Source organism: Leptonychotes weddellii, chromosome 12 (genome assembly GCF_054177405.1).
Source record: "Leptonychotes weddellii isolate Sample4059 chromosome 12, ASM5417740v2, whole genome shotgun sequence".
Taxonomy (NCBI): domain Eukaryota; kingdom Metazoa; phylum Chordata; class Mammalia; order Carnivora; family Phocidae; genus Leptonychotes; species Leptonychotes weddellii.
Genome location: NC_138380.1, coordinates 53296151 through 53322219, shown reverse-complemented (window position 1 = coordinate 53322219; position 26069 = coordinate 53296151).

The following is a 26069-nucleotide window of genomic DNA, read 5'->3' as shown; positions in this document are numbered from 1 at the left end:
TATCCTGAAAATGTTTTCATTCTTTTCTAAATTGAGGGACAAGTTTCAGGAAGGCAAAACCGAAAGAGTTGTTAGAGACAATTTAGGCACTTTAATAAAATAGAATAATGAGTGTCTGAGAAACAATTCCCAGTTACCTATTTAATCAAATTGACAATAAAGGTTTTAAAAATGAATTTAGAAGATATCATCATTGTAAGAACTTTAGCTCTTTCATAACTGAGGAAGCTATGTTCTTTCTTGTTTTTTATTTTAATTTAACAATCAAAGAAATAATAAAGTCAATATAAAGCACAGAAAATTGTTCCAGTGAGACACAGTTTCTACTATTTAAGCAGGTTATAGAGAAAGTGGAAAAAAAAAAATCCTTTCATAATGTAGATGAAGGCATGGATTAGTAAACCAAAGAAGTAAGCCCATCAAGAGTGAGCAAATGTTCCTAAAATTTTAACATACTTCATCGCTTCTTTTCAGGTTTAGGTAATCTAAACCAAAGCTAATAAATTCCAACTCTTTAACTTTTGTCCTATACTCTGCTCTTTCATATTCTGGATCATACTGACCCTTTATTGTAGAACAACATATGATCTGAGGACCCCTGGGGAACACTTAGGAGGTCAGTGAGGTCAAAACTATTTTCATAATAATGTTAAGATGTTATTTGTCTTTTTCATTTTCATTCTCTCACAACTGTACAATGGAATTTTCCAGAAGCTACATGATGTGTGATATTACAACAGATTAGATGCGGAAGCAGGCTGAGAATCCAGCTGCCATCTATTAATTCATATATTAAAGACATTTACAAAAATGTAAACAATGTTGTTCTTCTAACTAAACCTTTAAAAATGTCATTTTCATAAAAATATATTCTTTCTATTAACATGCAATTGGTTTACCACCTCTATCTTTAAATAAACCAATAAACCAGTGTTTTAAAAATTTTTCAGTTTTAAAGTTTAATACGACAAATATTGATATTATAACCCACAAAATAATGCTCTTAGGCCTCGAAAATAACTTCTAATAGTTTAAAGGAACGCAGAACCAAAAAGTTTGGGAAATGCTATGTTAGGAAAAATGGACTCCTTTTCTTTAAAAAGCAAAAGCACATGCAGAGTTGTGATTTGTCTGTCACTATTACTCCCTGTATAGTCTCTACCACCATATTAAGTATAACTTTTAACCAGAGTAACTAACTTCTACTTCTAAAGTCCCAAAGAAATACATTTTCAAAATGTAATTTGAATATATATAGGTCATTTTTTAATAGACTGAACAGAAAATCTGAACTATTCTGACAGACGAAATACTCACATCAAGATAACAACAACAAAAAATAGCTCGGGTAAATTAGGGGCACTAGACACAAAGGAGCCCATGTTTCAGAGATTAACAAAATTTCATTAAAATCACAAGTTATCACGGAGAGGAATTCAATATTCCCCAAGAGACAGGCTCCCTATTTTATGAATGTAGCCAGAAAACGCTAACAAGCACACAGGAAGGAGGCCCATCAGAGTCACAGCCAAAAGAAATAAACTTCAGTTAGAAAGACTCCCGTTAGGCTGACTGAATAGCTACACAGTCCCAACAATCTTTTACCTCCCTAAAGGGATGGGAAAGCCCACCCTTACCTAGAAACTCACCAAAGATCTAATGACAGGAGCGACAAGTGACTCCCTTCGTAAAGAAGATAAATCAGCTATGATGCCTTTTGTTTGTTGCTTTTCTCTGCAAAAATACTAGTATCAGTCCTGTACTGGATCTTAGTAGGAAACGGCGGCAAAACAGTAGAATACCATCAGTCCACGGAATGGGAAGAGAGTACATATGGATGTGAAAAGTCAAATCTCTTTGAGGACTTTATAGGAGCTGCCTTGTCCCATCAGAGAAGGTGCCCCACAACTACTGACAAAAGGTGTTCCTGAGAGAGATGCTGCCGTCTAGGCTACAGGAATTTTACTTATGGTTCTTTATGTGTTATTTGTAGTTATTTATTTAGGTTGCATGAATGTAAAATGACACTGAGATACCAGATTTTTAATACATCTTGAGAAGTATTAGAGAGAGCGGTTATACTCAGTAGAGCCCATGCCCTAGAGTAGAGACACTCACACACATAGTTCAGGCATATGACCCTGCATATTTTGTGGAGGAATACCAGCCACATAATAAGCCTTAAAACCGTTCCAGACCTTTGATACAGCAACTCCACTTCTAGAAACTTACCTTATAGGAACATGCAGGTGTTGTCAGAGAGTGTTAATATGGTGTGTTAATAATAATAAAGAAATAGGGGTGCTGGGTGACTCAGTCGGTTAAGCGTCCGCCTCTTGATTTCGGCTCAGGTCATGATCTCAGGGTCTTGGGACCGAGCCCTGCATCAGGCTCTGCTCAGGCATGGAGCTTGCTTAATATTCTCTCTCTCCCCCTTTCCCTCTGTCCCTGCCCCCTCTCTAAAACACACAAACAAGTTAATAATAATAAAGAAATAGAAACAAACTAAGCATGCATCAATCCAGAATTGGTTGAAAAAAGTAACAGTTCATCCATGTAATGAAACAGTTTTAGTAGGTACAAATAATGATGGGATTTCATTTATTTCTTCATTCATTAAACAAATATTTCAGTGCTCATAATATTCTAGCCACTGTTCTATAAACTGGTCATACAGAAATAATAAGGGGAGAAAAAACCCTGCCCTCCTGGATATTACATTCTAGCTGGAGAGACAGATAAAAACACAATACTTAAGTAAATATACATACTATTTTAGACTGGTACTAAAAAGAAAGATAAAGCAGAGAAATGGGATGGTGGGATTCATGATAGGGTGGCTGAAGGACCCATGGAGAGGGCAAAATTTGCATCAAGATACAGGTCAGAGAATAAACGACAAGGATATCTGGAAGAATCAGATAATTACAGAGAGAGAAGAGCTAATACCAAGGTCCCCAAAGAACAGCAAGGTGTCAGCATGGGCAGAAAGGTGTTATCAAAAGGTGAGTCCTAGGAGATGAGGTCAGAGAGGAAAAGAGATACTAGTGAAGACCGTTAGCCATTGGAGAGGATAAAAGAGAGAAATAATGTGATCTGTATAAATGTTATAATAAGGTTCCTTTGCTGCATAAAGAAGAGATTAAAATGAGATAAAGGTAAAAGAAGGAGACCAGTTATAAGTATTCTGTGATAATCTAAGCAAGGGATAAAGGTGCTTTTGACCTGGGTGTTGCAGTGGAGGTGGTAAGTGGTAAGAGTCAGGGCTTATTTGAAAAGTCGGTAGCATTTTTATCAAATCGGATGTAGGATGTCAGTAAAAGAATTCAAAGAGCTAGATGACTTGAAAATTTATTTCTTGAATAACAGGAAACATAGAGTTACCGCTTACTGAGACAGGGAAGATGAGAAGCTCTGGCAGATAATATCAATCAGATTCAAACTTTCACTTTGAAGTTTTGAATCTTAAGTTTGAGATGCCTATGAAATCTCCAAATAGAGATGTCAAATAGTCAGTTGTATGTATTTAGCCAGGAAAACAGAAGAGGCAGCCAGGCTGGAGAGTTATATTTCGGAGATGCTATCTCGTAAACGGTATTTAAAGTCACTGGACTATATGTGAGCACCAGGGGAATGGTTATAGAGAGACAGGAGAAGAAGTATAAGGACTGAGCCCAATAAAACTGATGTTTAAGAGACTGTGGGACTGTGGAATCAAAGAGAAATTAGTAAAGGAGACCAAGAAGGAGCAGCCAGAAAAATAAAACCAGAAGTAGCTCTGGAAGCCAAATGAAGACAGTGGTTCAAGAGAAAGAGAAAGATCCACAGTGTCAAGTAAAGGTCAAGTAAAATGAGGAAGGAGGATTGCACATTGAAGTAGAAGTTAGTGGTGATTTTATAGAACAGCTTCAGTGAAATGGATATAGAAATCTAATGGGATCTGTATTTATAGATATTTAACATTTTTAAAGCCTATTAAAGGGAAAAATTAGGGCTTAAAACAATACATATTTAGAAAGTATAGTATAAATTCATTAAACATATATATGTTTATATCTGTGTTTGATACACATATGTATGGTTGGTTGGTATTAAAATACATATACAGGAAAAGGATAAAATAAAATTCACCAAGCCAAGATACTAAGGGGAATATTTTTCATCAAGTGATATATTAAATTCTTTACTCTTTGTGCTTTCCCTGTAGCTTTTTTCTAGCAAGTATCTATTATTCTTGCAATCAAGAAAAAAAAAACTATGCAATTTCCTAAAAAATAAGGAACAAAAATGTGCCATGAAACAATAAGGTAATCTGCATTATGGTAAAAGTGTCTGTAAGATAAAGAATAAGCTAAAAAGATTTTTGCGTCCTTTTAAATTAGGAAATGTTTTGGAAAAAGTTTGATTGTAAAATACATTTGTATTTAAACACTTGAAGAAGTTCATAGAACTCTTTCTTCTTATGCTGTTATTATTTAGTAAAGAGTGTTCTTTTATTTAAAAATAAAAATCTGATTTCAATTGCTTTTAATGGTCTAAAAACAAGATGCTGCATTTTAAAAACTCGTAAGAATATGCATTAGAAAGTTGTAATTTTATTCTTTTTCTTTACAAATTTCACTCTTCTTTATTTTTCCTACAGCTCCATAAGTGTTCAAGGTACTAAGACTTATATTTTACGCATTTTCATAATGATACTTCAGGAAGGCCTCAGTTTACCAAAAAGATCATCAAACATAATCATGACCCAGGAAGCAGCTGTATCCCATTTCCAAAGGGGGAAAAAAATACATCATGCTGAATTGTTTAGAAGAAGTAATATAGTGGTGAATTTTTTTCTTGTGATTTAGTTTGAAATACTGTGCCTAAAATGCTGAGCTTGAAGTCCCATAAAGCTTGGTATGCTTTGCAAAAAGCACTCCCTGCTTAATTTAGGCCAGGCCTCCTTTTGCTTTGAAGGAACAAAAAAGCAACATTAACTGTTCCTGGCCTTCTTAGGAATTGACTCAAGATTTCCGCAGTGGTCATGGTGATGTTCTGAGCAAAGTGAGCTACATTTTGAATGAACGAATGAATGAATGAGTGGAGAGATGAAATCAAAAGAAGACAGCTATTTATCTTAATAGAATGTAAATGTAAACGCTTGAATGTAAATGTAAAGGCTAGCAGTCATATATATCTTTCTTTTATGTGAGACAGTTTCTTTTCAAAGTTATAGTAGCTTCAGGCATGTGCTACTACATTTAGATCAAGTATCATTGTGCTGTATCACCTGCGTACAATCTAATAAAGGATGAATTTAAAGAAAATATTTATATATTTATTCTTGAGTCCAAATAATACAAATGGAGCTTCAGTCTTACCTGATATTTGTTATTTCTGTCAACTTCTTATTTTCTTTCATAAGAATCACCTTTTTTTCTTTTCTTGTAGTCACTCTGAAAATAACTTGTCTTCCAATATCTCCATAATCTGAGCTTAGAACAAATAATATTAGTGTCAAATAGCCAAATATCTACTTCTACTGATCTTATACAGAGGAAAATTTCAAATTCTAAAATCAATCATATGGAATGTGCATTCTAGTTTATAAAATAGTCTCTAGAAATGTAAAGCAATGAGGTATGTATAAAAAGTGATTAAAGGGGATAATATGAAAGACTTGAACAAATTTCATTGTTTCAAAGGAGTGCAGGAAAGAAAGAACAAAAGAACAAAAAAATAGATGGGACAAATAGAAATAAAAAAGAAAGATGACAGACTTAACAGTGCCAACAATTACATTAAGTGTAAATGGACTCAACACCTTTATTTGAAGGCAGAGATTTTCAGAGTAAGTTTTCAGAAATATCAAAGTGTATGCTGCTCACATTGATAAAGTTGAACAAAGCTGGTGGACTTAAATATCTGACTTTAAGACTTGTTATGAAGATACAATATATAAGAGACTATCTTACGTGGCATTGGCATAAGTGCAATGGATTAGAATAGAGTCCAGAAATAGACCTGAATATATATATAGTCAACATATTTTTGAAATTATACTGAAGCTATTTAATGGAAGAAAAGAAAGTCTTTTCCACAAATCTAACAGGAAAACTGGATAAACATAAGAAAAATTAAAAATTAATGTGACAGCATATATACATGAGGAGAAATTATGAGTGTAATGTAAAACTGGAAACTATAAAGTGCCTACAAGAAAAAATAAGAGAAATATATTTGTAAATGTAGGCAGATAAAGATTTTTTAGAAATAAAAAGGTACTAATTTTAAAACAAAGAATTGGTAAGCTGGACTTAATAAAAATTCTTAAAATTTTGCTTGACAAAAGATATCACAACATGAAAGTCAAGCTATACAATGGGAGAAAATATTTACAGTATCTCACAAAGAATCTGTATCAACAATATATAAAGAACTCCTAAACACTAATAATACAAAGACAAAATAACAATTAGAATTGGGCAAGAGACTTCCAAAAGTCTCGTATGTTTTTTTATCATCAGGAGATGCAAACTAATACCACAATGAGGTGCTACTTTACAAATACTACTGAAACTGCCAAAAATACACACACACACACACACACACGAATTCCAAATGTTGGACAGTATACTGACCAAGTGAAATTCTCATGCATTCACTACTAGTGAGTATTTAAAATATTCCAACTGCCTTAGGAAGTGTCATTTTTTAAATAAAGAAAAGCCAACCTAATGGTCCAGCAATTTCTCTTCTGCTTATTTACCCAAGAGAAATTAAAGCAGGTTTCTACAAAAAGATTTGTACAAGAATATCCATGGAAACTTTATTTATAATAGCCTAAAACTAGAAACAATGTCTATCACCAGGTGAATGGGTAAACAAATAATGACATATTTTTCCAACTCATCAATGAAAAAAAAAAAACTGACACAAGATGAATCTCCAAGATCTTACATGGAGCAAGATAACCATAAAAATGTACATACTGTATTTTCCATTTATATAAAATTCTAGAATATCAAAACTAAACTATAGGGATGGAAATAAAAAAAAACAGCTGCCCGGTGGTAGAGGGATGGAGATAGACTGGTAAAGGGGCATGAGGGAACTTTTGAGATTGGTGGAAATGTTCTATGTCTTGATTAATCTAGTGGTTACATGGGTGTATACATTTGTAAGAATTATCAAATTATATACATAAAATCTGTGCAATCTTATTCTATTTAAGTTATACCTCAATTTTTAAAAATGTGACCATATTATGGAGCTCTAGCTGCAGGGATTCATTCACTTACTGGGTTCAGGGATATCAAGCAACACACTATCTTCCCTTGCCCAGGTATTTTAAAGACAACTCCACCCATAGGATGTAGTGACAATAACCCTTCATAGCAATCTGGTACATAGAGTCTTAAAACAAACATAACTTTTTTGCCTTAAAATATAGTCTTGAGGTAGGATAAACAGACATCATTACTCCATATCATTATTGAGGAGAATGAGGCTTATTAACAGGACCTAGGGTTAGAAGGAGAACTTCAGCTTTCTGACCATTAACCAATCCAGCTCTTATTTCACTATATCTATACAAAACAGTTGCCAACTTAAGATATTGATTGATTGCCCCCTTTCAACAATCAGCCACTGATCTGGCTGGGCTGTTAGGTTATAAAGATCAATAACACAAACCCTCCGTCCCCAAGGAAATTTTAGTCTATACACATTCTGCTGCAGCACAACATAGGAGGCCAGCTATTTTGAACAACCTTTCCGATATGGTATTACGATGTGGATGCATTTTCCACGGTATTTGGTATGCTAAAATCAAATGAGGCATCTTAATCAATAATCTATCAGAATGTACTCATTAGAAAAAAGATACTTTTGGACTTTTAATTCATCACTTGTTCAAATCTTCCAACTTTGAATAGTTTTTATTGCAACAGACCAACCCATGAAATGTGTGCCTTTATTTCTCAACTGGAAGTGCAGGCCTCAAAACCCCAGAAAGGAAACATTTGTTTTGGCCTTTTTTTCACTGCCCTCGTTGAGACTATATGGACAGCTAGGAGAAAGGAGGGATCCTGTTAAGTTTCCATAAAACCACCAACCCTGACAACCACAGAACAGTTTGTTCCTCTTGTTGGTTTCCACATTCCTTGAAACTTGGAGGTGATGACAGGAAGAAGAAAGGTTCATCAGCAAAGAAATAGGAAAGTTATCTTAGAATAATCAGAAGCTTGATTCTCCTGCATAATATTTTTTCTCTAATAAAATAGTTTCAATTTCACCGTGAAAATTAAAGGAATTTTAATTGTTTTTAAATGGTGACTTTACCAAGGATATCATTCAGCCTTAGTATTTATTTTCTATTATGTCCTGATATTTAGAATTATGCTTTAATTTTGCATTTTAAAATTAATAGAACAGAATGTACCCACTGTAACCTTTTAACTTATTTCAATATATTGAAATTCATAGCTTTTCATCTGGAGAAAAATAAAATGTTGATATTTTATGTGGCCTTTCTGGCAGATTACAAATATCCCAAATTACTATATAAATAGTGAGCTCTGGAGCCACTGAAAGCCTCACTTGTAACTTTAGTGAATGTCAAGATTAATTTTTATTTAACATTTTAGAGGAGGTTAATACCATACTTATCCATTTTTCATATAAAATGCGGTTTGCAATTAGTCTGCAGAATAAAAACAGTTAAAACTATAAATTTTATCATAAAGATCACAAGAATGAGAATGATAATAAAGAATGATTAAATAGTAAGAAAATCAATAGGTGTTTGAATTAATAAGACATAATCAGAAATGATTATGAATACGAATATGCTGAATAACTTGTTAAATCTTGAAGCCAGCTTAAATGAGAAACTGATCAAAAGAGAAACAGTTTCCATCCCTAGTCTCACCACAACTTAAATGTGTGATCTTAGGTTAAAAAAAAAAAGAATTTTAGAATGAAATGAGGATCCAAAGGACTCAGTGAAGGACTTTTCTCTGACAGCAAAGACCTGAACAACTGATCTTACAGCTTCTGCCTGGTCACTTATATTAATGAGAACTCATGCTTTATGAGGCAAATTATGAGATTACTTCAGTTAAAATAAAATGATATAAATGTGCATATTAGCTTTAATCTGTGCTCTAGGGATAATAAGTTAACTTGAAGAATCCTAATCAAGATTACACACCCAGGGATGGCTAACTATACTTGGAAAGTCCTTATCAGGATTCTACGTTCCAGAATGATGGTCATAATCAATTCAAACGTCCTGAATCTTGATCCCCGCTTAGTGTCAGATGGTATGGTAATTAGCCTAAAGAAAATTAGCAGTGATTTTTCTGTGACAAAATGAGTATTGTATAAGATAATATGGACCAATCACTTCTGCTTTTGTTTGAATGAGGTATGAGAATCTTGGATTAGCTCAATTGCTCAAAACGGTGTCCAATGCCTAGGGTTATGTCCCTCATTTTGATTAGCAGACTAACATACTATTGCTACTGGAATATTGTCACATTTCCCTCCCTCACAGGACCCTTTTGTTTAACTGTAGGAGTGCCCAAAAGAACAAGTTTGCAGGTTGAATTCCTGACCTGTGTATACTTGCTAATAAATATATATTGGCAGAATTTGGCCTGAGACTTGCTTGTATCATAAAACACCAAATAGTGGTAAGATGCTGGAGGCTACAGATGTCTACCCAAAGGAATCCAATAGTTATTTTTTCCAGCTTTATTGGGATATAATTGACATACAAAATTGTGTAAGTTTAAGGCACACAATGTGATGATTTGACATGTGTATATACTGCAGAATGATTTCCACAATAAGAGGAACCCAATAAATCTGAAAGCTTAAATCAGTTAAGTTCACAACAGCAGCCCATTCTGTTTTTATTTTTATGCTAATGTCTTAGAATACCATTTATTAATGTGCAAAGAGAATATCAAATGTTAAGTGAACCAGAACGTGTATTATTAGCTGATGAACACATTACCCCTTCTGGTTTTATAGCTCCCACAGGAAATATTCTTCATATTGAGCTGACACTGACTTCTGTAAAACTTCCATGAATTTGTCATGGTTTTTGCCTTCCGGGCCACACACATAAGCCTAATCCCTCTGAAGGAGGGCTAAACTTTTAAACATAAATTCAAAGTAGAAGACCCAGAACATGACTTAATTTTTCTATTCTGATTGAGACTTCACTTACCAATACAGTATAAAATTCAGTCTCAGTTGATCTGAGTGTTTACCCTTTCCAAGTCATGTGAAAACCCCAGGGTCTCACAAAAAGTTAGCCCATTTGGGGAGTCCTTTCTGGTCTTTAGTCCACATTTGTCCCTTCTGATTTACTCATTATTTAAGACTGACTGATGACTGGAAGAAGGCTGCTCCTGAGTGAAGCTGGGGTTCTGGGATACTTGCCGTGGTCCCCAGACCCGGTGCTGATGGTAGGACCTCTCTAGTCGAACCACACCATTCTACGCTAACATTCTGTCACTTCTCCGGAAAACAGCATCGTGGGAATCCTTGCTGTTGAAAGAATTCCAAATCTTGGCCAGCTCCTCACTAGGAGAAACATCCCTAGCTCCAGGAATGTCTGCTCCCCTATCTTCAAGAATTCTGCTCTCATGCCAGGCATACACATACCCATTACCTACATCTCACAACGTTTCATCATTTCCTCCCCGATCAGTCTCCACCACCATCCCTCCCAAAGGCGGTTAATGTTGATATTTTTTTAAAACACAGGTTAGTTTTACCTGCGCTAAAATTTGTATAAATGGAATTGTACTCTATTCTTTTTTGGTGTGTCTAAGGCTTCTTTCACTTAGCAGCATTTTTTTTTTATGATTCTTGCATATTGTTTTTATCAGAAATTCATTCCTTTGTATTCTACTATAGTAGTATTATATTATATGAATATACCACAGGTGCAGTCATTCCCCTATTTACGGACATTTGGGTTGTCTCCAGTTCTTCACTACTAAGAGAGGTGTGTTTGTGAACACATTTTTAAATTTTTTCATGGTTAAACACATTGGAGCAGAATTGCTAGATCATGGGTAGATAATATGTTTAATATTATAAGAAACCACCAGACCTTTATTGGAAGTGATCACATCATTTCACATTCTCACTAAAAATGAGTTTCTCCACATCTCCATCTACATTTTTTTTATTATGTTATGTTAATCACCGTACATTACATCATTAGTTTCTGATGTGGTGTTCCATGATGCATTGTTTGCGCGTAACACCCAGTGCTCCATGCAGAACGTGCCCTCCTCAATACCCACCACCAGGCCAACCCATCCCCCCACCCCCCTCCCCTCTAGAACCCTCAGTTTGTTTCTCAGAGTCCATAGTCTCTCATGGTTGGTCTCCCCCTCCAATTTCACCCCCCCTTCATTTTCCCCTTCCTGCTATCTTCTTCTTCTTTTTTCTTTTTTTTAAACATATAATGTATTATTCGTTTCAGAGGTACAGGTCAGATGTCATCTTTTAGTTTTAACCATTCTGTTAAGTATTTAGTAGGATCTCATTATGGTTTAAAATCTATGTTTCCTCCAATACTTCTGTGTCTTTTCATATTAACTTCAACTATAAGCCATGGTGTGTCACACCACAGGAGCCCTGTGTGTCCAACGTTCAAATCTTCAAATCTTAAGAAGCATCCCAGTTGGAAAAATATATACAGGCTTACTCCTAATGTTTACAAAGGCTGGAAGAGAAGTATAAAGGGGAGATCAACATACTATTGTCTCATATCAACAACTTCTAAAGCAAGCTATCAAGCTATTATTTAAACATGTTTTATCTTCCTACCTTGATATATCTACTTCAGAATGACCTAGGGATGCAGACCTAAATGTGGAAGTGTAGAGAATCCAGTCTGAAGCCCTCTGAAGTCCAAGGGATGACAGCCTTGGCTGTCTCCCACCTGCCATGAGGTTTCCCTGAGCACATCAGTGTGGACAGTCCAGGCCCCCAAGTTTTGTTCTTATTCCCATACAGAGCTCCTCCACAGCCACCCCTTGGGTCTAGGGAAGTAGATCCCAGTACAGTATCTGGAAATAGGTTGGGGAATAATGGTCAAGGAATTATGGAACTACAAGCACCAGGAGGATGGGCCCAGAAAGGGAGAATATGGACGTCAGGAGGGCATATCCTCTGATGCCCACCAAATCCTTGCTCTTTGGGAAAAGTGTGCACAGAGGCAGAGACCCCTCTTGCACAAATCTGAATAGAGGACACTGAGAACACCTATTTTATCTGCTGCTACAATTTCATTTTACTATTTGCTTGAGTGACACCAATTTCTTGCTGGGCCACCGCTGCTGCTGCTGCATTGGCAGATTCTGAAGGGATCTCCGATTTCCTCAGCCATCCCAGTCTTTCCCCATTATTTAGCCGAGATGAGTATGATGTTTTCACAACGAAAACAGGAAGGAACAACAAAACCAACTGACAAACATAGAAAATGTAAAAGCGTAGAAATGGCTATTAACCTACTTCCAAGAACTCTTTATGGCTGATACTTAGAAAGATGTGAGTGAGATGGCCCAAACATAAATAACCAGAGAAAAAGAATAGATCCCCCCACGCCCACATGCATGCACACATCCCTGCCAAAATGATACACAGCTGGATCATTTAGAAATGCTTCAGAAAATATTAATCATGGTTAATATATATATGTATATATATGGAAGTCACTCTAAAAGCTTTATGCGCATTACTTATTTAATCCTTGCATACTATCATCGTCTCCTTTTATAGATGTGGAAACTGAGGTGCAGGGAGGTTAAGTTAAAAACATGGCTCAAGTGTGCTTGCTAGGAAGCTGCAAAGGCACATTCAAATCCAGACAGTCTGGCTGTCGAATCCATAGGGTTGGCCAGGAGGTTATGCTGGGTAGGTCTATGCGTTGGGCATTTTATGAGGTGTTTCATATAGATTAGCTAATTCAAACTGTGACATAGGTATAATTATCTCTGCTCAACAGATGAGAAAACAGAGGCTAACTAATTTGCCAAAATTATAAAACCAGTAAATGGCTGAACTGGGTTTTACTAACTTGCCAAAGTTATTTGACTAAGGGGCTGAGCTTAGCTTCAAACTCGATTAAATTATACTCAGGACCTATAGCATATGGAAGGCAACACGTAATTTATTTTTTTAATGTTTAGAAAAAATTCTGGTGTGTTTTTCCTTTTCTTTTTTTTTTGCTTTTTTTTTTAATTCTTATGTTAATCCCCATACATTACATCATTAGTTTTAGATGAAGTGTTCCATGATTCATTGTTTGTGCATAACACCCAGTGCTCCATGCAGAATGTGCCCTCCTCAATACCCATCACCAGGCCAACCCATCCTCCCACCCCCCTCCCCTCTAGAACCCTGTTTGTTTTTCAGAGTGCATCGTCTCTCATGGTTCGTCTACCCCTCCGATTTCTCCCCCTTCATTCTTCCCCTCCTGCTACCTTCTTCTTCTTCTTTTTTTTTCTTAACATATATTGCATTATTTGTTTCAGAGGTACAGATCTGAGATTCCTTTTCAATTTACACATAAAGGAATAAAACTCGCGCCTGGGCACTCCTTTTACATGGACACCTCATCTTTTAACAATGCCCAATAAATGAGCCATGGCTGTACCTTACTACACAGAGGGAAGATGTGAGTTGATTTCCAGTCCTGCAGTCTATACCAGACTTAGGGTTTGGGAAGGTGCATTCTAACTGGCATTAACTATATTTGATTCTTTTTCAGGGAGAAAAACATTTTCCTTCTTGCACATAGAAAGCAATACATCCATTAAATATCAAACACATTATTTCATGTCTATATACATCTATGGATAAGATAACGTAGTGATTTCATATTCCCCCGTGAATGCAATAAAATCTGAAGAAAAATATCTGTACCAAATCATTCAATATGCATTCCTCAGTACATTCCAGAGCTTGGAGCACATACAGAAAGTATGGAAAAACTGACTGCCTGACCTCTCCTACTTAGAAAGATTTAGTTTTCCTTCTGAGCCCTTAGTGTGAGCCTAGGTACGGCATTTTATTGTACATCTGTCACACGTTTTCAAGTTGCCACTGAATTGAGCATATGCTTCTTGAATGTAAGGGGGCTTAAGAAACGAGAAAAGATCCTTAAAGGAAGCAGTGTGCTTTCTATCCCTTGCCAGAGAGATATTTGCCCATGTGAGCATAAACCGAGACTTACCCAACAGCTTATGACCTCGCTCTTCAATGCACCACTTTTATGACCATGGGTCTTACTTGAAGAAATGCTTATTGACCAATTATTCTGGTTAAATTATGTTTTTTCAAGCTTTATGTTAAAATTTGTTTTTCACAGACCTTGAAAATACTAGGAGGTGTGAGGAGAGAGTCCCTCCCCAGATGGGGAGGCATCAGTAGCATTCTGAGCCTGGTGATTCGGAAAAGAAAAACAAAGACCATCACAGGAACCTCGATGGCTCCTTTAAAATAAGGATCTCTGTGGAATATGACTTCACATGAGAATTCCATATCAGTATGGCTCTTGGCTTACTAGGCCTGATGATGTTGTCGTTGCCGTGCGTGCGCGCGCGTGCCTGCGCGCGCGCGTGTGCGAATATTAGTAGGTGTGTTTTACTTCCCCTAAATCCCTCTCATAGCCATGCTATAAAATGTCAATGCATAATGTTGCGAAATTTATCTGCGCTGTTTGTTTAGCTTTGGAACCTGACTTTCCAAGAATGTTTCAGCCGTGAATGAGAGGCCCCTGGCGGGAACAGACCCCACACAGCTGCTGGCATGGAGGGTGCCGGGCCGCAGTCCACACTGGGCAGGAAGCCGCTCCCACAAATTTGGCAGTCCTGCTGGAGCGTGGAGCCACGGGCAACCTTGCCGCCCCAATCCTTTCTCAAATGATAGGGTCTCCTTCGAAGCATGGGGGCCAGCATCTCCGGTGGCAAGGCTCAGAAATGGGCACTTGGAGCAAAGGGAGATGAGAAAGAAAACAAATAGGTTGTGGCTTCCTTGCCAGCACCAACAGGGATGGAGAAATCCCTTAACTTGCTGGTTTGGAAAAAAAGGGCCTTCAAGGTGGAGAATGTTTTTCTTTTGTTTAGTGTTTGAACTCCGCCCTGCTTTGATTTGTGATTTATATGGCACTGTGGTTTTTTACTGTTGTTGTTTTGTGACTTTATTGTTTTTAAGAAACAAGCCAAATTCAGTAGGAAATAAAAACAAAGATTACCCTCCAGACTATAATAAAGGTTGTCTGTGAAGCATTTTTTAAATTAACTTTGAAAAAATGTATGGGGGAGAAGAACACTCTGTCGAGGGTCTGCTACATGCTGGAAAACATGCTAAGTGTTAAACACATATTATTCCACTTGGTGCCCTTAATTACACAGATCAAATATTTGTTTTTAGCTCTGTTTCGCTAATGTTAAGAAATTAAGGTGCAAGGCACTTTATAAAGTGAATTGTGTGCATTTCTCCTCATTAATTACAAAATAATTTTGTCACATAAAAATATCTTATACCAAACACAGACTTAGATATTTTCCAGAAAATTCCACGGGCAGTTCCATAATCTGACTTTAACAAGATTTCTATAGAGACACAAGTTTCCAACCTGTCTGGTTACACAGTTAGAATTAAACATTATTAAACAGAATCAAAAAATAATTAAATTAGGAGACTCTCTAGATTGTCAAGTCATGCACTGCCTGCAGTAGTCACCAGCCATATGTAGCTATTTAAATTTAAATTAATGAAAATTAAATGAAATGAGAAAATTTAATTCATTAGTTAAACTAGCCACATTTCAAGTGCTTGGTAATCACATGCAGTTAGTGGCTACCATCTTGGATGGCACAGTTCCAGTATTTTCATCATCACAGAAAGTTCTATTGACCAGTAATGTTCTATTCCTCAGCACTCTACATTTCAAATGAAAAAAGCAAAATTCCAGAGAGTTACTGTTTGTATAACAGATAACTCTGGTGGCTGGGTTAACAATTTGTTGAAAGACTTATTTAATTATGACTTTAGGCAATACTTGCTTTGCTGTTTGGAGTGTTATTTTTCATTTTCTTCTTATATTTATCTCTTTATTCATTAAACATGTCTTTTATTGAATGATAAGGTGAGAGAAGAGTGGGCTGTTCAAGCAAAAGCAATAGTGCCATTAAAGGAGGAAGATGGGAAAGAATAGGATGGTTTGGGGGACCCACAAGTGTCAGTTTTGCTCAATTATAAGGAACCTGTTGAAAGTTTATCAAATTGGTTACTTTTATGTATCAACCTGACTGGGCCAAGGTGCCCAGATATTTGGTCATACTTTACCTTGAATGAGATTTACATTAAATTGACTGATTTTAAGGAAAGCAGACTGTCCTCCACAGTGTGGGTGGGCCTCATCCAATCAGTTGAAGGCCTGAATTAAACAAAAGGCTGACCTCCCTTAGCAAGAAGGAATTCTGCAACAGACTGCCTTTGTACTTCATCTGTAATATCTTCTCTTTCATGGGTCTTCACTCTCAACAGCCTTTGAACTTAAACTGTAAAACTGGCTCATCCCTGGGTATCCAGTCTGTCAGCCCATTCTGCAGATACTGGATTTGTCAGACTGTACAATTACATGAGCCACTGCCTTAAAATACGACTCTTTCTATAGATATAGATATAGATATATAGATATATAGAGAAGCCTAATACAGTAATGGAAGAAGGGTAACAAACAATTTTCACTAAGAAGCCATTCACAATTGTTAAGTAGAAGAAAGACAAGACTGAGTTGTGTTTTAAGAGACTGAATCATGTGATGAATTGTAAATTGCATCGAGGGCAAAACACATGGTGAAGAAACACGTTAAGGGGAGAATGTAATAGAGTTAATACGAGTTCAAGAATAGAAGTGACAATGGGATTAGGTGGGATGGACTGGATATGAGAAGTAATAAGTGGTAGATCATATAGGCTTTAGAGTCTGGCTGATCTGGGTTTGAAACCCTAGCTCTTTTCTTTCTTATTTGTTTGAGTTTAAGTAAGTTCCAGAAATTCTTCCCTTATCTGAAAAATGAAAATAATCATAGTTATCAACTTCACAGGGTGACTGGAAGATTAGAATAAATGAAGCATTACTGCTGTAACAGTAACATGGGTTCTATCTCATATGGTAACCACTCAACAAAAATACTTGCTTTTTACATATCTACGTGTGTGTAATATATATGTATGTATATATGTACATACATATATATGATAGCACATACAGAGAGAGCTAGCGTGTGTGTATACACACATATATGCAAGCTCTTACATATATACTCACACACTAACTCTCCATATACATGCTATCGTATATATGTACATATACATATATATATAATGTGTATAGATTACGTGGCAAAATGGTTTCAAATTAATATTTTAATAACTTAACAGTTTGGTTAAGAAGTTAAAAGAACAGAAGAAAAATTCAAGCTTAGGTGACATGGACAAAAAAGCACCATTAAGAGAAATAGCTAAAGGAATAGCTGTTTGGGGATAGGAGATGAAGAAGGGTAACGAACTTGAGGTTCATTTTGGAACATGTTAGATTTGATTTACTAAATGAGAGCCAAGGAGGAAAATATTTAGGTGGTCACAAGTGAAAGATTAATAATGCATAATAAAGTAACTGGGGAGAAAAACCATATCTTAATTCCAAAACGACTGAAATAAAACTATTAAGATTTTAATAGATGAGTATGTATATTTCTATTAAAACAATAGGAAGTAAAGATAAAAATTTTAATAAAATGGGAACATATTGTATTTATAGTTATTTTTTCCAGGACTTACATGAGTTAAAATATAGCCAATTATATGGCATAACATTATAATGCACTAATTATGTTTCTCTCTGTAATGCTTTTCCAAAGCGGGCACGTGTCAGATGTCGAGTACTATTAATTGGAATAGTGTGAGAAATCATGGTCAGACAGACATTCATATTAGTGTTGATCATCTATTACATTCAAATGAGTGTTGCATCAATTATATGCTAGAGTCTGTGCCGGGTTTACTTTGCTTCTTCCCCAGAATATCCCAATTAGGTCAGTATTTATTCCCTAATTTATAGATGAGGCTCTAATTCCCCTGAGAATACATAGCTAGTAAGGATATGGTTTCATCTGAACACAAATTGTGTGTGATTTTGAAAGCACTGAGATGTGTGGACAAGTTACCAGAAATAATTTTTTTTACCCAGTGGTTATAAAAATTAAACATTTTTCTCAGAAAAATGCCTCAAGAGCATTCTGTGGCTAAAGATCGTCTATTCTTTTTGGGTTCTGCTTAGTCACAGAGGAAGTTGTAATAAAAGTTCTCCCATGGTAAGACACTTAATTTTACTTCAGCTACTGTCTCCTCCCACTGTCTAAAAAGTTTATGTACCACAGACCATAAAAAATACAACTGAAGACAGAGACTCATAGGATAGGGCTGAGGTAATTTGTCCTCTGCAGACACTCTTCCTATACACCATTTGTAGAAAAGCACAATAAGACTTTTTAGACATCTGTTTTTGAGGTTATGAAACCCGAAAACATCTACAGACTTCAAATAGCTTTAAAAACTCTAACACGATCTGCCACATTAGAAACTAACACCAGTCATAATGCATTATCTTAAAGCAACTTATTCTTCTGTATTTTATTTGTATAATTATTCTATTATCCATTAGTCTAGCACCAAGTATAGTTACTGTATCTGGGGACGCTTTTTATAATTAAAATAACATTGTAAATTGAAGTAGATAGGAATATTTATTGTCCCTTCACATTTTCGAGCTTTGACAAAAACCAGGCAAAGGCCTTTGAAGATGGTCCAGAATCCTGAAACAGAGGGGAATGTGTCAGGAAATCGGCTTGGCAAGGTGGCGAGGTTCCTGGCTGCTGTGTATGTGGCTGGGCCACAAACCGGCTAATGGGCAGCGCAGGCAAGGTGACTGGAAGGTGACCCTGAACAAGAATCTAATTTTTTCGTGCTCGATGATTACTCATAGGATTGACCTATAGGTGAAATTTTACAAATTTCCCTATGAAATATTCCAAATATTCCAAATTAAATCCTTAAAAATCCATTCTAAACCATAAAAATACCAAAAAAAATTTATAAAAATAAAACATAAATATACGCTTTTACAATACTCATTAAATAAAATAAAATACTCATTAAGTACAACGAAATAGAAGGTAAGTCACTTTGTAAACGTTCCTCATGGTGGATGATCCTACATGACTCTTAATGGCAAACCTACTTAAAAGGCAAAGCCAGTGAAGTTCTTCAGCAACGGTAAACCATCTTTTGGGAAACACACATTTCTCTTTGTACCACCATCAAAATTAGATTTATTTTAAATAAGTGTTTATTACACTATGAAAGGCTTTGAATGGGTAAATGCTAGAGACAGGCTGGCCCCTAACATTTGCAGGGCCTGAGGCCCACATACTGCATGTCTGAATATTTTAAAGTTATAAATCAGGCTATAGTCAGGGCCCTGCCTGGTTCTCGCTCAGGTCCTTGAAGCCTACTCCTGCCGCACACTGCAGCTGAGGTTCAAGGGGTATTGTTCTCCCCAGGCTGCATGGCTCCCTGCAAACCCAGGCCACCACCTGGATCTGCTGGCAGAGAGCAAGGCAGGGGCTGGTCTGGCACCCAGGATGCCAGGGCCGTCACTGGACTTGCCCAAGCCTAGGATGGGACTGACCGGGTGAAAGCTCCGCAGGCTCCCCCCAGGGCTGGCAGAGTCTCCTCCCATTCTGCTTACCTTTCCAACTCAGGATTTCCAGGCAGTTCTAATCACTTCCAAAGCTACACTGCCCCAGCAAGGGGAGGGAGGGAATTCAGTTACTTGGAGAATCCAATCTGACTAAACACCTTTTTGGGGTGATTTGAGGCAGCTGGCTTAAACAAAAGCAGTCCCTTTCCCAGGCTTCCAGGGCAGGGACTGTGATCTTCTCACCCACCCAGTGTCCCCCCCCGATTCTCCCCCACACACTTACACTGGTTTCTCCCAGCCCTGCATTCTGAGTGTGTGTGTGTGTGTGTGTGTGTGTGTGTTGGGGGAGGGAGGAGGATTGCAGTGGGTATGGTTTTGTTCCAAACATTCTTCCCAAGTAATTCTGTTTATTTGTCCAATTGGTTCCCAAAGTTTCAAAAACCTTCCTTAGAAGGTCAGAAAGCAATTTTGAAAGTCTTTGAATTGTGGTGTTTGAGATATATGTTGGTTCTCCTTGCCGTGCAGGCCAAGCTCTGGAGCCTTCGAAGGTAGGGCTAACTCAGAAGAGATTTATTGTGTTCACATGCTTTAAAGTCAGCTTCATTGCCCTTCTCCAGTGTCTTGAAGTTCAACTGCAGGAGAAAATTCTAGTTGTCTAATTGCTATTTCATTAGATCTGCATTATTTGCCACTCCGATGCAGCTCTCTCAATCCCATATGGTTCTTTGGGGATGGTCCGTCAGGGTGCCTTCCCTGGAACCCGGCCTCCAGGTAGGGACTGTGACCCAGGCTTGGGCAATCTGAGTATTTCATGTCCTGGGAACATGACTGGTGCATGACAAACCAGGCTAAGCAGAGGCCAGAAATTCTGACAGAGACATTAGGAAAAGCACATTATTTTCCTCAGGAATCAAGAGCATGGAGGATTAGAGCTGTCTGTAGTCATCTTCCTGCCTCATGGGAAGAGGCTCTGAAATTGAAGCCAAACAGAAGCAAGGAGAAATGAGAGATAAAGTCCTAAGAACAATGTTTAGATCTCCAAATCCAGCTGTGCCCACTTGAAAAAGCTAATAAATCCCTTGATTTGGTTTAAACTAGCTTGAATTGGGTTTGTGTCACTTGCAACAAAAAGTGAACTGAATAAGAGAATTTAATTCTGAAAGCAATAATTCCATCTGATCCCAAGCAAATGCCACCCAGATGTCCCACAGACACATCATTTTAAACACTAAATTTGTCTTTTTCCCCTCCTCCATGACAAATCTGCTTTTCCCCCTGTATTCCACACCACCAGTCAGAAGACCTCGCTTCCCTTGATCGTCCATTTCCATAAGTGCTACCACACTTTCTCCAGAATATTCTTGAATCCATTGTCTCTGTTCTTCTACTGTTGCTGCTTATTTTATAATCTGAATTATTTTGTTCACTGAACTATTGCAATAAACTTTTTCTAACTGATTTTCCCTACCTCTAGTTTTGCTCACTTCCAGACTATTTCATCTTGTTGCCAGAGGGAGATTTCTGGAGTGTACATTGAAGCACATGATCCCTGACTCCTCTCCCCATCACCCCATTAGTAGCATTAATCACTCATCATTGCCTAATAGATACAGTTCGAATTCCATAGCATGGGTGAGCTAGCTCCTTTAGAATTTGGCCTTAGCCTGAACACTTCTAACCAGGCCTTGGGCCACTCCCTGCCAATAATCTGTGGTCCATCCCTAATAAATCACTCCAGTTCCTTAGGCACACTAGTTTGTTTACACATGTTGTTTCTTCTTTACCTAGGATGGCCTTTCCAACATTTGTCCTCAGCAGAAAACTGCTATGTCCGTTCCTAGACTGAATTAAGCCTTGCTTCCTTCTAGCAGATTTGGTCTTTCAAGGTTCCATATAACCCGAAAACCCCAACTCCTTCACTTCATAAGCTCAGCACTTTATTTGTATCCATCATTCCTAAGTTTACTTAGAGAATCTGTGAGGTGTGACCACAGAGGAACAGGAGGAGGAGAAACTTGTCCTGGAACTTTGCTCTAAAAAGGCAATTGTTATTATCTATCATTCCAGGAGCCAAGACAAATGCAAACATTTAGATCTCATGATCCTGTTCTATTTGGCTGCCTCAATGTATCCGTGGATCACGCACTTGTGGTCCCATAAAATAAACCCTAAATGCTCGCTGGTGTGTGCTGGGATCATAGGGGACACTCCATGTTGTCTGTGGCCTGTCTACTTCAGTGTGGCTTCTTTCCCAGGGCCCAACTGGTAGTGTTGTCTCGTGTCTCTGCATCTCTAAATTCGGGACTTTCCTATGTTTTCATCCGCTTCCTACTTTGAACATTTCCTCAGGGTCTCTGGCTCGGATTCCCACCCTGCACTTTCCCACTTCTAGATGCTTTGTAGAGCATATCCACTGTAGCCAGCCCAGTGGAACCCACACCTTACACACACTCCATCCCCACTCTGGGGCCTGACACTTCTTAATACTGACCAGAGCCTTCTTTTAAGTCTGTTTGCAGGAAATATGAATGTTGGCTTAGAAGCACAATTTAAAGACCCAACAGTAATTACGAAATCCAACTAGATTTTTTTGCAGTTACTTAGCATACTTTCCTTTGCTTTTTTAGCCTCCATGTGGAAGGAAACAAAAGTTCCTGTTTATTTCTCTAAAGTGCCTGCCTACAACACTGATTTGTTCATTTTGAACCAGAAAAAAGTAACTCATTCATTTCAAATAATGATTTCAGTTCATCTCAGCAGTCTGGCTCGTTGAGGCTTTCCAAGACAACAATGCCTGGATAAAGGTAGTTTATCACTAACTCCCGGGTCACGTGATGCCGAATGCTGGGGTTTTAGAGTCATAGGTGTTCTGCGAAACCCTCAATGCCCAAGTGAGACATGCTGAATACGTTCTGTGCATTCTGGTAAATACATCAAGGTAATAATTACTTCCACATTTCCCCTTTTAAATACACATTTTTACTCAGGGCCACAGTTTGCCCTTACACACACCCAATGCATTTCAGATTTCTGTGTAATTTAAAGAAAAAGCATTGCTGAGGTGAGCCAAATTTATATATGAGTTCTTTGTGTAAGTCATTTCAGAGCTACAAAGGCTGTGTCTCTGTGCTTATATACAGTTTGTTTCCTCATAATGGCTTTCTGCCATCAATTGGAAAACCTTTCTTACAGTGCCCTAGATCCCAATATGAAAAAAAGTTTACTTATTTTTTTATTATTTTTTTTTAAAGGAAGACTTCTTATGTATGTTTCTAAGACAGGAAGACTGGTTTCCATTCTCAATACCCTCAATCTGGATATAGTAAAAGAGGTGATATGTTGGGGGGAGCGGAATAGTGAGTTGGAATGCCAATGGAAAGAATGGGTTTGTTTTCCTGCTTTAGGAGCAAGGGAGAGCATGATTTTTTACTCCGCAGAAACTGAGGACAAAAAGAATCATAACATGTCGATAAGACACAGCCGATACAACAAAACATTTCTTTATTTAAAAAGTAAATTTGTAATATTATCTACGAACAGAATTAGCTTCTATTGCACTCATTTTCCTCCTTGTAGAATGCATATAGTCATTTAGTTTCATAATATTTTGAGATCTTCCTTACAGTTATTAGATTCCTACTTACACTATCTGTTTAGTATTGATAATGTCATTTCAGGGTGACATTGTTCATCTCCACAGATTCGGGTTTCATTAATATTGGGGAATGGTGTCAATACTTCTTTGGTTACAGGTTTTCCACAGAGAATTCATTTTTTTTAGTTTCAACTGCTCCTGCTAATTATATTTGATTCGAGAATATTCGGGACTTGATTTGGGGGTATGTTCTCTTTGTGCACTGTTTTTACATTTTCCTAAAATAGCTCAAAGTTTATTGATGTCTTGGGAAGTGACTAGGTTTTACCATGCCTCTTACTAGTATCCATGCTTTCTATTAAGACTTATTTTAAAAAGCACGAAATTTTGTCTGTGGCTATGGGAACATTAAACTTAAGTGTATCCTGTGAATCAAATATGTGTCTGTTCAGAGACAATCAAAAAGAAAAGCAATTGAAAACTGAAGTGCAATGTTGTTAAGTTTTATAGAAATGAGTATTTAAAAAGCCAGATATCGTGATGCCAGATACATTGTTTTAATGGTCAACTCCTTGGCATCCTGTCAAAAGGTAGAACTGGTATCTGGAATAGCCTGATGGGATAAAAATGTCATAGTTTGATTTTACTGCTTCTGCCTACAGAAAATTGTTCAAGTTTTACCTGTTAACCCTGCAAATGGTTGTATGTTCAGCACCATCCATGGAGGGTTTGTGGAGGAAGTTATCCAAGACCACAGAAAATACCATTTTTATGCTATCCTTAGATTGTCTGAATAAACTTCAAATAAAATGACTTTTGAATACCTTAACATAAATTAACTCCCAACCTAGATGTAATTGGTCTATTCTCCAAATGAGAATTCTAGAACTCAGTAGACTCTTATGAAAATATTTTTATTATTTTTACCTGAAGCTTTTGAATGAGTGGACCAAAAGTCTCAGTAAATAGATTCTTCAGCATATATTTCTTTCATCACTTTTATTCTTCTCTATTATAATTCATATTTCATATCTGACTTCCCACTAGGCAGAGGGCTTCTGGAGAGTAGGAACAGTATCTTTGTATTCAAGTGTCAGAAACAATGTAACAGGGTAAATCGAAAGAACTGGAATACCTCATCTGTAAAATGGGCCAATGTCACATAGCAGAGGGTCCATGTTATAACATAAGTGAAACACTTATGCCTGGTATTCAATGGATGCCAGTTACTTTTCCTTCCCTGAGTAGTGGCCCATTTTCCATAAATTACTCAAACTTACCCCTTCCCTTATAATTTACCTTAGTTGATTTTCCAAATAATGACTTAGGAGTGTAGCTAGAGAATAAGGAGAAGGAGCGGGGCTACCAAACACTGAGCATGTACTCCATGTCTCAGATAAAGGCCCTGGTGCCTCATTTGGGTTGGTGTTCCCAGCCGTTTCTGATCCCATAGCTCTTCTTTGGAAGATAGTATAGGCAAGTGGCAAAAGGTATGACTCCAGAATCATAATGAAAGTGTTCAAATACCCCGGGTTTACACTTGATGGTTACCTGCACTTGGGAAAATGATTTGTCCTCTCCAAGCCTTCATTTTCCCCAGAAAATGTGAATACACTCTACCCTACACCATGGGATAATTGGGAGGACCAAATGAGATTCATGCAAATAAACTACTTATCTTAGACCCTTGAGCATGGTAAGAGTTGATCAGTCATTCCCCAGGAGATGAGGTTGAAGGGAGGGAGCAGGATTCATCCTCATCTCCCCATCTCTCTTAGCAAGTCAGTTGTCTCACATGCCAGCTTTAATGAACTCAGAAGTGAAGCAGGCATTCCCAGGTGCCCAAAGACAGTGGCAAGCTAGGGGATGGTAACAACTGCTAGCCCAGTGTCTGCCTTCACCATTAATACTGGGCAATTTCATAAGTGGGCAGATGAGCCTGTGGCTTTTCATGCCCCAAGTGAAACCCCGTCAAGCCAGTTGCTCTTGGTCTCGATGAATGACTGAGAAAATTGGAATGTGGAGAATGTGAGTAGTTTACGTGAATTCACAACATTTCTAAGACACAAGCCTCGCTTTTGCTTTCTACAAAAGGAAAATACACTATCTGTAATCTTTTGCTCATGGTTTTAGACAGACTGCAAAAGAAGGATCATCAATGACATGTGTATTTACTGAGTTGTTTCCTTCAGGAAAGAATTTATATAGCATTTAGAGGGTTTATGCCAGCGTAAAGTTGAACTGACTTTCAACAGGGCACCTGGGTGGCTCGGTCGGTTAAGCGTGCAACACTTGGTTTTGGCTCAGGTCAAGATCTCAGGGTCGTGAGATGAAGCCCTGCGTGGGGCTCCATGCTCAGCAGAGTCTGCTTGAGATTCTCTCCCTCTCCCTCCACCCCTCCCCTACTCCCTCTCTCTCTCTCAAATAAATAAATCTTTAAAAAATAAATTCATTGTCAACATCAAAAAATTATCCACCATACTTTTTCAAACAATTGACATAACAACTTATCATATATGTATGTGGAATGAAGATTGAGAGGAAACACAGTGTCATGGCTCTGGTTCAAAGTGGCAGGTCTACACACACACCCTGACCTGACCTGGAATCGCTTGTTTCGGTGTCAGTCTTTGTGTTTCTGCTCATACTTAAGGTCATTAGGCACAAGCGACCATGTCTTATCCT